This window comes from Emydura macquarii, unplaced genomic scaffold (genome assembly GCF_026122565.2).
Source record: "Emydura macquarii macquarii isolate MOO-44397 ecotype Brisbane River unplaced genomic scaffold, CSIRO-AGI_Emac_v2 contig_719, whole genome shotgun sequence".
Lineage (NCBI taxonomy): Eukaryota > Metazoa > Chordata > Testudines > Chelidae > Emydura > Emydura macquarii.
The window spans coordinates 14,394,896-14,410,493 of record NW_027130856.1 but is presented as its reverse complement, the minus strand read 5'-3'; positions in this window follow the sequence as shown (position 1 = coordinate 14,410,493).

Sequence of the window (15,598 nt, the reverse complement as noted above, 5' to 3'; positions counted from 1 at the left end):
GAGCATGGCATGGGTAAGAGGTGGATGGCGCGTGAGACTCCTGCTGCTGCCTTGTCCGTGTGCGGTCCATCGCGCCGCCCTGCACCGGGAATTAGCGATCGCGCCTCTTCTCACGAGCCCCGGACAGCAGCTGAACAGCCGGGCCCGGGCCGGGAAGCTACAGCGCGAGCTGGGGAGCCGGTCCAGCCTGTCCGACACCCCCGCCCCAGCGGCGCCTTGACACCCTGGGCCGGCGCCCCGGGCTCGCTGCACCGCGGCTCGCTTGCCCCAGGTGGGTGGCTATTTGGCTCTTAGCAAGGGGTCAGGCTCTGGGCCGGCCGGTGAATGCGATCGCCCCCGCCCGCACGCCGGGACCCTGGAGTCCAGTTCAGCGCGCCCTCTGGAGGAACTGGCGCCTGCCGTGCGGCCGGCAGGCTGTAGCGGTGCCACTCCTCCCCCAGCTCTGTGCCTGCCCCTGCCGGCTGAGAGCCGCGGCTCCGGGCCGGCTGGGAGAGGCTCCCCCAGGCGCTGCAATTCGCAGCTGTTAATTTGGGGTTGCAGGTAGGCTGGAGCCGGGCGATTTGAAACTGGCGGGTTATTTGCTCGACTGCGACACTGCAGCCGGGATTTTTCCCCCTCTCACCCGAGCGATTTCTGCTCCCTGCAGACGTGGGGTTAAATGCCTTGCAATTATTGCGATGGCTGTTACAGGGAAGTGCTCACACGCCTCTTGTTCGGAGCACATGCTGCTTGGCTGATGCCCTGAAGTGGGAGCGGCGAAGGCTGCTAAACTCCGGGGTATTTCTGAGGTTACACTTGTCACCTGCAGCTCTGAGCATCTCACATACGTGCAGAAAAGCTTTTTTAGAAACCTGAGCCGTAATTTTCTGGCAGGAGCCGATGGAGGGGAAGGCACTCTGCAGTCCAGGGCACGACTAGCATTTCCATCACACCGTAGCACTTACATGCAGCGTTTCATCTTCCAAGCACTTGCCTAACAGCAGCTGATAAATGGGTTGGTAACCATGTTTGGCTTATTGTATTTTGCCTCCTACTAAGAGAAATGGATTTGTTGTTTTTTAAACAGTTTTTCCTGTTATGATTTGAAAACAGATCCAAATGAATCTTAGGGCTTTTTCTTATTTAGTTATTTACGGTAACACCATAACCAAGCTTAATTTGCATCCCATCTCTCATATAAACTTCATGCTTTGAGAGTTGAATAACAGTCAGAGCATTAAATTGTAAGTAATGGCAGAGGCAGAGACAAATTAAGAGCTTCAGGCAAGAGAAGAATAATGCTTTCTGCTGAGATTTGAAAAATAGACGGTTTATGCAACTGTTTAATATTATTTATATTCCATTAGTTCCTAGTTACTCCAGGCTGGGACCATGGCCCCACTGTGCTAGACAGGCCTAGCTCCAGCCCCAAAGAGTTTACAATCTTGATTGAAGACAAGATGCTACAGGTGGATGAACCGGGCAAAGGAATAGGGAATGGAAAGGGAGAGGATGATGTAACAATAAAATGATCAATCACCTTGGCTAGCTGTGTGGACAGTGTAGCTCTCCAGCTGTCATAGATTGGCAGCAGCATAGGGTTTAAGGAGAAGAAGGTGATAGTGGGGTTGCCCTGGATTTTTTTTTCCCCGAGGGAGCTTGTTACACCCGTGGAAAAAAGCTGTGAGAGGGAGAGCTACAGGAAGGCTGTTCCAGAGAGCAGGAGATGCAGAGAAGTTTTTATCACTCCAGCAGTGCCTAAATTGTGTGAAGAGACAGAAATTAGTCTTGTGGTAGGTAGATGGAGGGGATCAGTAACAAAAGATTTGTGTATTAGGCAGGAGCAAACAAGGAGGGCATCCTGGCTGTGGCAATGATGGGGGAGCCAGTGGAGTCACACTTCCAATGTCCTTTTGTAAGCCTTCCCTAAATATTTAATCATCTCTGATATGAGAGATGGGTGAGAATGTGCTCATACATATATCTGTGCAAGTGGTCATTCCTAATTTTAACAAACACCATATGTGCATGTCGATATCAGACATTTTCATGCCCCGTTACTTAATGCAATTGGCATGTATGCATGCATATAGGGTATTTGTGTACAAAAGTTAATCATGGATAAATGTATACAGTCACTTGCTCATGCTTCACTGTGGTAATTGGTCACAGTATCTATTACATTTAGACACTGTGGGCAAGAAGCACATTTGTACTCATCAGTAAGTCACATCGCTTTTTATATTGGAGTCTGATGGAATATAGATTTAGGATATTGCAATCCTCCATTCCTTTTTTTAAATTGCAATTCGGATTGCTACTAAAGGCATGACTGAGGGACCCTGGCATGACATCTGACCTGAAGTGTTTTATTACCTGTACCTTTCAATAGTAGATTCTCCTTAGAATAGCATTGCATTAGGTATAATCCCAAATCCTTGTGTGGGACTTGGACTCCCATTATCCAGTCGAAAGAGGAGAGTGCTGCTAGCTGAACCATGCTGATGTTTTCAGATATTAGACAACAAATGGACAATGAACTGATAATATTAATGTGTAATTATAGTTAATTTTGTACACTAATAACAAAAGGTTGATCCAGTGCAGTTAAATAATGTTGGCATTTAATACATTACTCTGATCACTTCGCAAACATTTCAAGCCTAGCTCTTCACTGCTTTGTGCCTTAGGTGGTCATTAACACCCGCGCAAAGCGGTGTGATATGCTACCACATCACAATGGTTGTGATTTTACACTCACTTTGCACAAGTGCAAATTTTTCCATTTACTGCTTGCTGGGTAATAAAATGAGGGGACTCCATGTTTCTTGAACTAAACTGGCTCTTCAATAAGAGAACTATTTACAGAGATGCCAGCCATGTGCAAACAGACTGACTTCCCAGTGCCTCTCCAATCTCTTCCCTCCTGCAACCTGTGCTCCTCCCACCAAGTTCCATGCAGTTTTCTACACAAATGACTCCGCAAGGTGCAAGGCAGCAGAGAACTAGGCCCTTAATCTTAATGCATTAGTTTCCATCCAAGAAATAAGGTTATCTGCCTGCAACTCTGTGAATGTCTGTCTCATGTTCACGGCATAAACACCGTTGGAAACGAAACAAATACTCTTCCTGAAGGGTTGCAACATAACACTATTTCTTAGAATCTAGACATCTACTGCACAATGACCAAATACAGAGAGTCATAGCAGGCTGTTACCTAAAGCAGAGAAGCACAGCTCAACCTTGTTTCTTCCAGACTGGCTCTTTTGCAGACTGACTACTGAGGATAGATCCGGTGCTACCCTCACAACCGCCTAGCCTGCAATAAGGACTAGGACACCCTGTAGAATTTAAAGTGATAGGTTGTAATTTTAACACTTTTTTCAATACACCACATCTTCCACTGTGCAGGTCTGTCTATCCATCTCTTGATATTGGTGATCTCCACAATTATCCCTTTTTGCATAGGATTATTGGGAAAGTGAGACAACTTTGGTGCAATCTGGACCTTAGATTTCCTCAGTCCTTCTCAGTCTGTTTTTTAGTGAGAAGACTGCACAAATTTGGTTGTGTGTGTCTTTGTGTTGACTTCAATGGGCTTTAGATCACGTCCCCAATGATAGACAAATGTCAAGTATTCATGCTTTCCTATTATGACCTTTTGATATCATTGAGCATAACATTTTGTTGACTCTTGCACAGATCCTTGTGATAGGGTTGTGGAATAAGCATGTTTATTCTAGGGAGTGAGTCCTTAAAACTGACTGCTCACATGCTCAGGGTCTAATTGATGGACATGTGGGGGTCAGGAAGGACTTTCCCCCTAGGTCAGATTGACTGACTTGGAGAGGTTTTGTCTTCCTCTGCAGCATGTGGATGCAAGTCATTTGCTAGGATTCAGATGTAGCTCACTTCATCAATTCCCTGCCATTGCAGGACCTGGATCATTGGTGCACTTCAGTGCCTCCTATTTCCTGCCTGTGTCATGTAACAATTTATCTCCTATAGGCAGTAATACTTTGGTCTTATTTCAGTTGTTGGCTTTAATGTGTGGGCGGTGGGGAGAGTTGGTGGCTTCTGATACACAGGAGGTCAAACAAGATGATCTAATGTTTCTTTCTGGCCATAAACTCTGACATTGGCCAAATGTACGAATTCAGGATTGAGTAAGTGGGGAGAATGGCCTGTGGAGAACATATTTGCATAAACACAAATGTATTTTATACTTACATCATAACTGTTTATCAAATCATAATTGTCTTGTCATTGCCTTGCGTTCCCAGCCCCCCTTTGTTGAATCCTTCCACCATTTGTTGAATCTTGCTTTAACTCAGATTGTCAGCCCTGCAGGACAGGGACTGTCTTAGTCAGTGGTTCCCAACCTTTTTGGCTTGAGGGCCACAAATATCATTTTTACAACCCTGAATGGCCACCAGTCTATCAACTCTAAAAAAAATTGTATTGACGTAGACACCAGTAAGGACTACAAATCACTACATATTTAAAGTAAACATTTTGATGCTACTGTGCTCATTTTTACATTCACTATTGTACACCTACACATTACTCACAGTATGTCACGCACTCACAGACAAAGCACTGTGTAGATGAGTGACTGACTGTCACTACTCACTGAAGCACATGACCTGGCAGCTAAGTCACAGTGGGTGGCCTGCTAAGTGCAAGCCAAAACTGAGGGCATGGATTTTTAGAGTCCTGCTCCTCTCCTCCACCATGGTGGGTCCTGGCTGCTCTGCCAGCAGCCCTTTCCCTCCTCTGTTTCCCCTCCACTCCCCCTCTCCCCCCACACACACTGCAGCCAGGTGGAAGGAGTTCAGCAAGGAGGCTGCCTCCTCACTGATTTCCCATCCACCTGGCTGCAAAAGGGAAACCTCATGTGTCCTGTAGCCCCATGCACTCCACCTGGGTCCCTAGGCAGTGGCTCCCTTCTGCAGCCAGGGGGTCAGGAGATCTCTGTTCCTCTTCCTCTGGCCCTAGCAGGGACCCCAGCACTTAGGGAGCCAGGTGGAGCTCTTTGCCATGCTAACTACTGGAGCCAGGGGAGGAGAGTGCTGATCTCCCATCCTCTTGGGTGCAGTAAGTAGCCTGCGCCGGTCTTGTAACCCCACGGCAACGCGCTCTGCCTGGGTCCTTATGCAGCAGCTCCCTTCTGCAGCCAGTGGGAGGGGAATGGTGGACCACTTTGGAAGACCCCACGGGCTACTTTTGGCCCCCAGGCCACAGGTTGGCAACCACTGATCTTAGTGTTGCCAGTCTTGTGATTTTATTGCAAGTCTCCTGATGTTTCATGGTGAGGTTTTTTGTTTGTTTGTTTGTTTGTTTTTTCCCTCTTCTCCTCAAAGTCCCTGCTCCTGGAGTCATGTGAGAATCTCAGATTTAATTATTTCTTTTAAAGGAAGTTCCTAGCCCACATGATGACTGTGGAGGAAAGCTTGCAATCTGAAAGGTTCAAAAGCCAGAAAGCAAATAACTCCAAATAGAAGCTTTTTTAAAAATTATAGTTTTTAAGACAATCTCATTTTTTGAGAGAGGGAGCTTTCTTTTTTACTTTTGAAAACTTGGAGTGGGCAATGCAGCTCTCTTTCTGTTAGTATTCATATGGTGCCAAGCTTAGTAGGCCTGGGTCCTCTAGGTGTTACTACAATACAAATAATAAATAATAATAACTTAGTAAAACCGGCAGGGAAAAGGATGGAGAAAACACATGTACACAAGACCCAGAGGGAAACTCTGTTTTATCAGTGTAATATAATTTTTAAAGTTTTTCTTCAGTATGACCGTCTAATTTTACAGCAAGGAAATACATCTCTGCCAGAGCTTTACAAGTTTAATTGCAGCAAGTGATATCAAAGAGATGACAAATCATTAAATCTTCTCATTAATTTCAAGTTATAACACATTGTTCCAGATGCAGGGTGTACCAATGGCCAAATTCAAAAAGGACAGGGAGACATAAAGTGAACATTTCTGTATTCTTTATTTGCAGGGAAATCTTCCACTGGCTTAAGTTGACATTTATATTATTGAGATTGAGTAATTCCTAGGACCCCAGTCATGGACCAGGACTTACCTGTGCTAGATGCTGTACAAACACAAAATAAAAAGACAGCCTCTGCCCCAAAGATCTTACAATTTAAGTAGGTGAATCAGATCATATCCCACTCCCCTAGTGGAACCCCCGGGGAAGGGGTCAGAAATGCAAAGAATTCCACCCAGCAAATCATGCAGTTTTCCCCAAATCATTACATCTTGGATGCTTTTTGCTCCGCTTCCATGCTAGGCCCCAGTGCAGCTGCCAAACACTACAGATCTTGAGGGATATGCTATAGGGCAAGGCCATCCTCATTGGAGAGTCTCTGGCTCTGCTTTGGGGCCCTGTGTTCCCCCAGACTCCCTGATAGTGTGACACCAACTGCATAGAACAGAATACTGTGTTTGAAATCCCTTGGAAAATTTGGCCCAGATTGTAGTTAACTTTTAAAACAAAATAATTAGGACCCAGATCTTGCAGGCTCTTCCACATGGGTAGACCCACATGGCACTTGGTTGTCTTCAGAGGGCTGTACCATGGGTGCAAATGCCCACCCACTTGCAGGATTTGGGCCCAGTTTTGTTTTTATTTACCTGGCAGGACCCAAGTGTTATGGGGGCCGTTTTTCCTGTAAAGGTTAATGATATCACAAACCCCTCAACAGAATAAGTAGTTACTGTATTAGGAAGTCTTCTTCTGTTGCAGGAGAAGTAGCACCCTGCTCAAGTCTTGGCAGATTAAAATGTTTTCAGCTAAAACATATTGGACCACATTGGGCCCTGTGATATTTTAAAGTTCAAGTTTGCGTGTGTCTTCTGTTAAGGACTGGGGTTATTAAACAGTTTCATATTTTTATGGTATGTCAGCAATGTTTGCTATCCAGAGACCAATACTATCTTAGGTCCAGAGATTTAGCTTATCAAGTCCACTCCCCAACTGCCCCGATCTAGGCTGCTGCCTCCACTTTCCAAACCAGTTTTCTCCAGTTACCTACACATACAGTAAGATTTGTTCTCTCTGCTTTCTCTAGGAGATGGATCATTGAGGATACTAAAATCCTTTGATGATAAATACATTATAAAGGCTTAATAACCCAGCTTGGTTACTACCTTTCACTGAGCATTTTGCCTAATTTCAATCAAACCTTTTGCTAAAATCCCATAAGCAATTTTTCTTTTGCTAGTAAACAGAATTAGGAGCTGGTTCCCAGACTCTCCAATATTGGTTTCCAGTGTGGTGTCTTATCTGAGGTGACCCATAACTGCAAACTTGGTTGATTGATTGTTTGCACATCACTGCTTTTTGGTCTATCTCTATTGCACCGCCTCTGACTGACCTCAGCAGAGTGAGAGAAGGGCATGAATTGCCTCCACCCAGGTCATTGCTTAATCCAGCGATAGTGAGAAAGTTTCCTTACAGCACATCAAGCCTGCCAGACTCCCCATAGGACTTGTCTCAGACATCAGTTAAATCTTCCCCCATCAGTAAGTCACATGGTTAGAGGCAAGAGCAGGCCAGTTATGTCACAGGGAACAACAAAAGGAAACATTGCCAGACTTAAGGTCTCCCATTGTAATGTATGAGGCCTCACTTTCAGTGCCCTCAAAAGGTTGCTGCTCTTGGGTTTTCAAAGAAGCATGCCCAAATCCAGCTGAGATTTGGGCCTCTAACTGCCTTAGGCGCCTTTGAAAATCCCAGCCTCAGTTTAAAAGAGGAGAGGATTTAATCAAGTGTTCCTGATCCATTTCCCACACTACCTCCTAACAAACTGGGGCAGAGAACTCTCCTCCATGCCCCCCTAGATTCTTGGTCATCTCCGAGGAAGACTAATCCAATGAAGCTGACCCTGGAAGAATTCACCAGGAGATAGGGGAAGGAATGGCTAAAAGGGCAGAGTACAGACCTCTTTTTCTCTTGCTCACTCACCTCCATTGAAGAAGCCCTTTAAATACCCCTTTAGGAGCTAGAGCAGCAGTTCCCAAACATTTTTCCCTGCATGATCCCATTTTCAGAAGTGTTGTTTCTCACTGCCCCAGACAATATGGAAGTCGCAGTTTAAAAATGGTGTCCTCCCTGCAGTGTGACCTCACACACTGTACAAGGTCACGCCACAAGGAGGATGCCATTTTGCTTTACCAAACGGCATCCTCTAGACTGTATAATCTCACACGTGATGCGGGCGAGGTCATGCTGCATGGAGGGTGCCATTTTGTAGCGCAAAATAGCATCCTCTGTGCAATGTGATCTTGTGCATATGGTGCGTGTGAGGTCATGCTGTGTGGAGGAGGCCACTTTGTAAAATGGCATCCACTGCACACTTGGGATGGCCGTGACCCCCTCTGCTGATGATGTGACCCCATTTGGGGTCACGATCCACAGTTTGGGAACTGTTGACCTAGAGGGTAAAGAAACTAGTCTCCTCTGGAAAATTTGCCTCTTTTATATATTACTGTTTTCCTAATCATGTCTCCTTTTCCAACCTCACCTTAAATATTTATGGGAGAATTAGCTCCAATTGCTGAGAGAAGAAAAGACCATACAGCAGGCATTTCCCAGTCCTCCAGCAATCAAAGCATTATTGACCAACATGGGATCAGTTCCAGGTTCTGAATTTTCCCTTCCTACTGAGATAGAAACCATTTACTCTCTGCCATCTGGGAAAAAAGAAGTGTGGGTGAAGGAGCTGGCAAACATTGGGAGATGGAGGGTCAGTTCTGTGCTCTGGAATTCTAAAAATAAAGACTTCTGTATGGAGAGAGACTGGCAATGCTGATAGAGATTAGCAGCCACAGCACCTACTGATGAGAACGGAAGGCTTCAGAATGTAAGGACAAACCAGATGATTCATTACTCCAAAATCATATACTACTCTGTGTATTGGAACAGCTCACCTAAGTCAGTTGCACACACTCGTATCCTAGTTTTATGCTTTGACATGAGTTATCAATGGAAAAACAGAACCAACAGATTTTTGTAATATAAAGAGTTTTTATTTTATTTTAAGGTATAAACAATAGAAGTGTATTTAAAAGAAATAAAAGCTATGGGGTCAGTCCCTCAAAACATATTACTTCTTATCCTAGCCAGACCTCACTCTTCTTAGAAGGCACTTGTTTGATGACACTGCTTCCCCAAATTACCCCTCAGATGAAAGAGCGGATGGGAATATAGGAGACCTTGCATGTTTCAGTAGTTCACCTTTCCTGTGATCTTCAGTAAGTCAAAGGGAGCCAGAGCAACACTCACATAATAAACCTGTTAAATAATAAGTTCCTAAGGGCCAACCAAGAGTGAGGCCCCATCATGTCACACTGTACCAACAGAGTAGTAGATTAAACACTTCAGGGCAGGAACACAGACTGAAGAGATCAGATGGACACAAGGTGCCGGAGGGCTATAAGACAAGGAGAGCGGTCAGTGTTATGGTAGAAAACGGCATGTCAATTCCACAATTTTTAAAAATTATTTATTTATTGGGTGGGTTAGTGAGAAGGGAGCCAGCTAAATGGAAAGAAAAAAGGAGGAGAAAGGGAGTGTGGCTAGGGCAGGGGAGAACAGGGTACGAGGGGCAGGTGTGGAGTTAAACTGAAGTGAAGACACTAAGGAAGGGGAGGAGTGGGAGGGAGAGGACTTAAGCAAACAGCCAATGAATGCAGGGCAGACAAAGCCCAGTCAAAAGTCTAGAAACACACACTGTTTTCAAAACATGAGAATCATGTGTGCGATCCCTAGTCTCCCAGCCCTATGACCTGGCCATGCAGACTGGAGATACCTCTGATTCCATTCCTCCATGGCCAAGATTCCCCACACCTGTTCACGTTGAAGATTCAGAAAATGGAGCTTTTTATGCTAATAAGCCATGTTCTATGTTGCATATTGATGAACATTCATTACTTTATTTGCGTAAATGGCAGCCAGTGTCCTGTTTCTCAGAACTCAGACCTGACAAGGCTGTCTCATAAAGGTAGCTTTAGGAACACAGGAATTGCTATGCCCCTGGCTAATTCTAGTATCTCACTGGCATGATGTCCAGGAAAACTGGTGGTTTGTTGAGGCCCTGCCCTGGGTATATCCTTGTCCTGGAGTAGGAGGAGGGCTGTGGTTGGGTTGCTAACCCTTAACATTGCTGCTCACTCTCAGCTATGCAGGAATACCAACACTGTGAATGCCCTACCTGGGTGCCCAGCTTTTGCTGCTCATTGCTTCCTGGGGGCTCTGGTCCTGCCTGCTGTCCGCTCCCTGACTGATGACTCTAGTTCTGCCCTTGCCTGTGGCTTCCTGGCTGGGGGCTCTGGTCTTACCTGCTGTTCCTTCCTCTCAGGCAACTGTGGCATGGAAGATATGGATAGAATACTTCCCACTGTCACCCTTATTGCAGCTCCCAGTCCTTAGCCATAGATGGATTAAAAGACTTTGCTCTAAAATAAGTTTCCATGGTTAGAGTCCTCTTACCCGGATCTCTGTGCTTAGAGTCCTGGAGAACTAACACATCATAGGGATCCTGCCTATAAGCAGAGAGACACTGCATAGGGTATCTCCAGAGACTAGCTGAAAACAGGAGCCTGCCAGCCAAAGCACATGACCTGCCAACTCTGATGCCCATATAGCTGGTGATGTCTTTCCAAAAAGAGGTGGCCTAGGTTAGGCTCTGAAGGCTATTGAAAAATCTGCAAGCAGGAGATGGTTAAGGGCAGGTATCCAGTATGTCCTGACAACATTTCCTTTTAATAAGGTTTTTAGACATAATTCTTAACTAATTTTAATATCCTCCCCACCCCCAACCAGATTTCTCAGGGATTCAGAGGATTCCTTGTTGGTTACAGAAATGTATATGAGCATTTTCCTTAATTTCCCAAATATTATAATCTGTCACTGATGGAGAGGAAAGGAATGCACATAGGGTATTCTTAGAACTTTATATTAACTTTCAAGGTACTGATCTAACAATAATCTGAGACTCTGAAACATTGACATCAAATGAACAAATTATCCTAATGTTTCCCTACTTTATAATCTGGAAAGAGTAATAGCTTCTAAGGCCAAAAGGGATCACTATAACCATCTGATCTGACTATCTGTTTAACATGGGCCATAAGAGACTGTGATTACTTCTTCTGTTAATTTAACTGCAAGTTCTTGAATGCAAGATGTGAAGAATGTGAGAGATATCTGTAATAATTTTTATGACTATTTGTGACCTTCTTGTCTGTCTGCTGTTTATAGTGTTGCTTGATAAAGGATAACTAAGGGTTACGTAAGTTTTAGGTGGTTTTCACTGCCTGGAAAAACCAAAGTCAGTGGCTTTAGATGGCTCAGTCACTGGTGCTTAATTGATAGCACAGGTGTCAAGGCCTCTGAAGTTCTCTCTCTGTCCTAGCTGGGGCCCTTCAAGTGGGAAACCTTAAACAAGAACTCGGAAACTGTGAAAAGAGCGGGGAGAGGCAGGGTCTGCAGAAATGCAGATGGAACACAAGGTCCTTGGTATTAGGGGTACCTGGGATAAATTGGGCATTTTGAGAGAAGTGCTATGCTTTAGGTAAGGGCTTGTCTACACAGGACGTTAGCCCATGGCAAGCTAGTGTGTGAATCTGCAGCAGACCAGCTTGCTATGCGGTAATGTGTAATGCAGACACGGCTCTAATGCCCTAAAAGTGCCATAGTGTCATTTGACACACTCCTGTTTCAAACAGCAGTATGTCAAAGGGCATTACAACACTTCTAGGGCACTGTAGTGGTGTCTGCATGGGCTGTTACTGTGCAGCAAGTAGGTATGCTGTAGATTCACATCCTGGCTTGCTACACACCAATGTCCCATATAGAATCATAGAAGATTAGGGTTGGAAGGGACCTCAGGAGGTCATCTAGTCCAACCCCAGTTAAAACATCCCAGCCAGGGCTTTGGCAAGCCGGGCCTTAAAAACCTCTAAGGATGGAGATTCCACCACCTCCCTAGGTAACCCATTCCAGTGCTTCACCACCCTCCTAGTGAAAAACTTTTTCCTAATGTCCAACCTAGACCTCCCCCACTGCAACCTGTTCTGTCATCTGCCACCACTGAGAACAGCTTAGTTCCATGCTCCCTGGAACCCACCCCCCCTTCAGTTAGTTGAAGGCCACTATCAAATCCCCCTTCACTCTTCTCTTCTGCAGACTCATAAGTCTTGTGCTCCAACCCTCTAATCATTTTCGTTGCCCTCCACTGGACTCTCCAGTTTGTCCACATCCTTCCTGTAGTGGGGGACCCAAAACTGGACACAATACTCCAAATGTGGCCTCACCAGTGCCGAATAGAGGGGAATAATCACTTCCCTCCCACTAATGCAGCCCAATATGTCATTAGCCTTCTTGTCAATAAGGGCACACAGACAAGGTCTAAGACAGTGTTTCTCAAATGTGTCCACCCTGGCCGCATACGTCCACCAGCAGCTTTTCTTGTGGCCATGACAGTCTCCTGGGCAGTGAGTGGGGGGGGGGGAGATTGGTGGCCCCTCCCCCTCTCTGTTGCTCCTGTATGCGCTACCTTGGTGTTGGTTGCTGGCTTTGGCCACGAGGCTCTGACTTTGGGGCTCCAGCCCCACCCCTTTCCTCATCCCTGTCCTCCAGCCATGTGGTGAGTGGCTCCAGTCCCGTCCCTGTCTCCCAGTCACACGGCAGTGGGCTTTGGCCCCATCCCTGTCCCCCCGTTGCGCAGTAGCAGGTTCCAGCTCCATCCCTCTCCCCTGGCTGTGGGGTGGTGGACTATGGCCCCGTCCTTGTCCCCTGGCTGCGTTCCTGTCCCCTGGCTGCATGGGGGCAGGCTTCAGCTCTGGCCCTTAGCCACTGGCCCCATCCCTGTCTCCCAGCTGTGTCCCTGTCCCCTGGCTGTACAGCAGCGGGCTTCAGCCCCGTCCCCGTTCTCCGGCCACATAGCAACAGGCTTCAGCCCTGTTCCCCGGCTGCATGTGGTGAGCTTCGAGTTTCAGTCCCCCGATTCCGGCCACAGGGCTTCAGCCATGGGGCTCACCACTCTTCCCCCATCACCTCTGGCCCCTGCTACCTCCCCACCCACCCCAGTGTTTGATGAGACTGAATAAGTCTGCTGCGAAAAGTGATACTTGTATATTTGTTAATACCACATTTCACAGCAGACTTATTTTAGGAAAAAGTGTCAGAACAGCCACCAGCAACATTCGGTGGCTGCACTCTGAGGCCACCAAAAGATTTGTTGTGCAAACCCCTGGTCTAAGACACTATGAGTGTAGTAGGCCTTCTGTTGTTTTGAACCCTTTTCTCTCTGGTTACTCTGTTTCTGTGGTTTAATAAATAATGCTTTATTTGAAGACAATCTCCAGACTCACCACATTTTCATACTGATCACAACTCTCAAAGGAAAGTCTCTGGCAGGTGCCAAATTCTGTTGGAACTGCTAAGGAAATACAGCTGATAACTAGAGGTTCTGTAACCTGGAGACCCAGTATAAAGGTGGAGTGAATCATGGTATCCCACCTTGAGAGAAGTGCAGATGCTGGGTTTGTCATTTCGAATGGGTGCCCATGAAGTGATTGAGAGAAAGGTCAAAGGTATAGCTAGCTAATCCTGTAACCATGACATGCCAATCTGCTCCTATATATATATATATATATAAAGAGAGAGAGTGCGAGCTCTAATTATCTATTTTTCAATTTCACCAAGGCCATCCCCCACATTTTCAGCTGTTTGTAGCTTATGCCAGTTATCCATGCACACAAAGGTTAGCAGATCAGCTTGTGAAGGATGACTCCAGACTGGTCTTTACTTTTCAGAATAAAATGTGCTAATTATAACTTTCAAACAGTGTTATAGATGTAGCTTTGCTATATACATAGACACCCTTATAACTAGATACAAAAAAAAAACCGTACAGTTCTTTCCTACTCACAACTTTACCCAACTCTTATTTGACAATAGCACTTTTCTAGCTACAGGCTGTTTTATGTAGAATCTGTCATTCAAGCACAGGTGATTCTAGCTATGTAATTTTGTGACTATATTTAGTCCCATATGCACATTCACACCTCCTTGTTAATTAGGTACTTAATCCTGAAAGAGGATTAACAAATCCATTTGGTCTGCCAATTGCTGAGGATCTGATGCTTGATCTACAGAATTATCATTAGACCTGTGGAAGGGAAATGACCGTGATTTCTTCAGTGGCTGGCTGAGTAGGGGGTCTTCCAAAATTAACAGTCCTCATGGTCCAGGGAACTCTTTTGATAAAGCCTTATTGGTGGATTGTGCGAAAAGCACCTTGAAGCCATCCAAGGTTTTTCTAGAAGAAAAGAGGCAAAGCATTCCCTTCAAAATACAGATCAAGATTGATGAATCACAGCAGCATTCATAGGGTCCTCAGTTAACCTCAGCTTTGGAGGTGACTGGTATCCATCCCCTGCGTTGTATGGACCTACCTCCACTTCAGGCACTTGCACTTACTCCTTCTTTTTCTCATATACCCATTGCCTGGGCTTTCTTGATCTTCCCTTGTATAGAAGTGCGGTATTCGCTATTGTAATGGCTGGAAAAAGGTAGGTGTCCTTTTTCAGGTATGGCGGGTAGAGGTGCACTTGAGCAGCTACATGAGTCTGAGCAGGTAGTATTCCGCTGCAGAGAGATTATACATAAATGCTTTTGAGAATTTGGTTAATTTGAAAAACCCTCCTGTTATTTCCAGTTCTAGCTGCAAGAAAAGGCACTTTTGGTGAGACCCAACAAGAGTGGTTGCCCCCACCTCAACAAGCAGGAAAGAACTCAGCAGCCAGAGGAGGATCAGAATCTCCGTTTTACTCAGTGGTGAAAATCTACTGTGTCTCACTGCCTGCCATCTTCTAGTGGAAGAGGATATTCTGGCAGAGGACCTACATTGATGTTGACTGATGCAGAGAGATGTAGGCCCGTCACCCTTGCTGGTACTGTTTTCTAAAAGACAAGTAAGGAAAATGGCTTATAGAACTGTTTGAAGAAGGACAGTGATTCAGAAACTACAGTGGACCAGATGCTGTTTTCCTGAAGCCTGTTATCTGCTGAATATCTGCTTGCATTTCATAACTATTCTCTTCATTCCTTGACCACTTCCAGGGCAGAGAGACAGGCTTCAGCAAAGATCTTCAAGGTAGCTTCTAGGGCATCTTGGGTACTGAGTAGACATACATCTGCCTTGGCAGGTGTGCCACCTTTAAGTGCAGGGTTCTCCAGACTGTTCTGGAGAATTTGTAGTGTCCATGTCTACACTGTTCTCTCTGCTGGATTTGCCAGTCAAATCCAGTCCATCCCAGACTAGTGTTCTGAAGCTCTAGAATGTAAGATTTGTATCTGTAAAGGTGACATCTGCATATCAGAGGTGTGAGCTTTGGTACTGATGCTTCTGGGAGTCTTTCGTTTTCTGTGATGGAACAGAGTGCTTTTAGAATATTTTTCCCACAGTTTACTTTTGCTAGGGGGTTGTTCGTTACCTGTGATGTAAGTGTGCATCCAAATGCATTTGTTTAGAGCCACCTGCGTATACTTCTTTGCATGTTTGCACTATTCATGCTTACAAAGGCTTTGTCTAGGGGT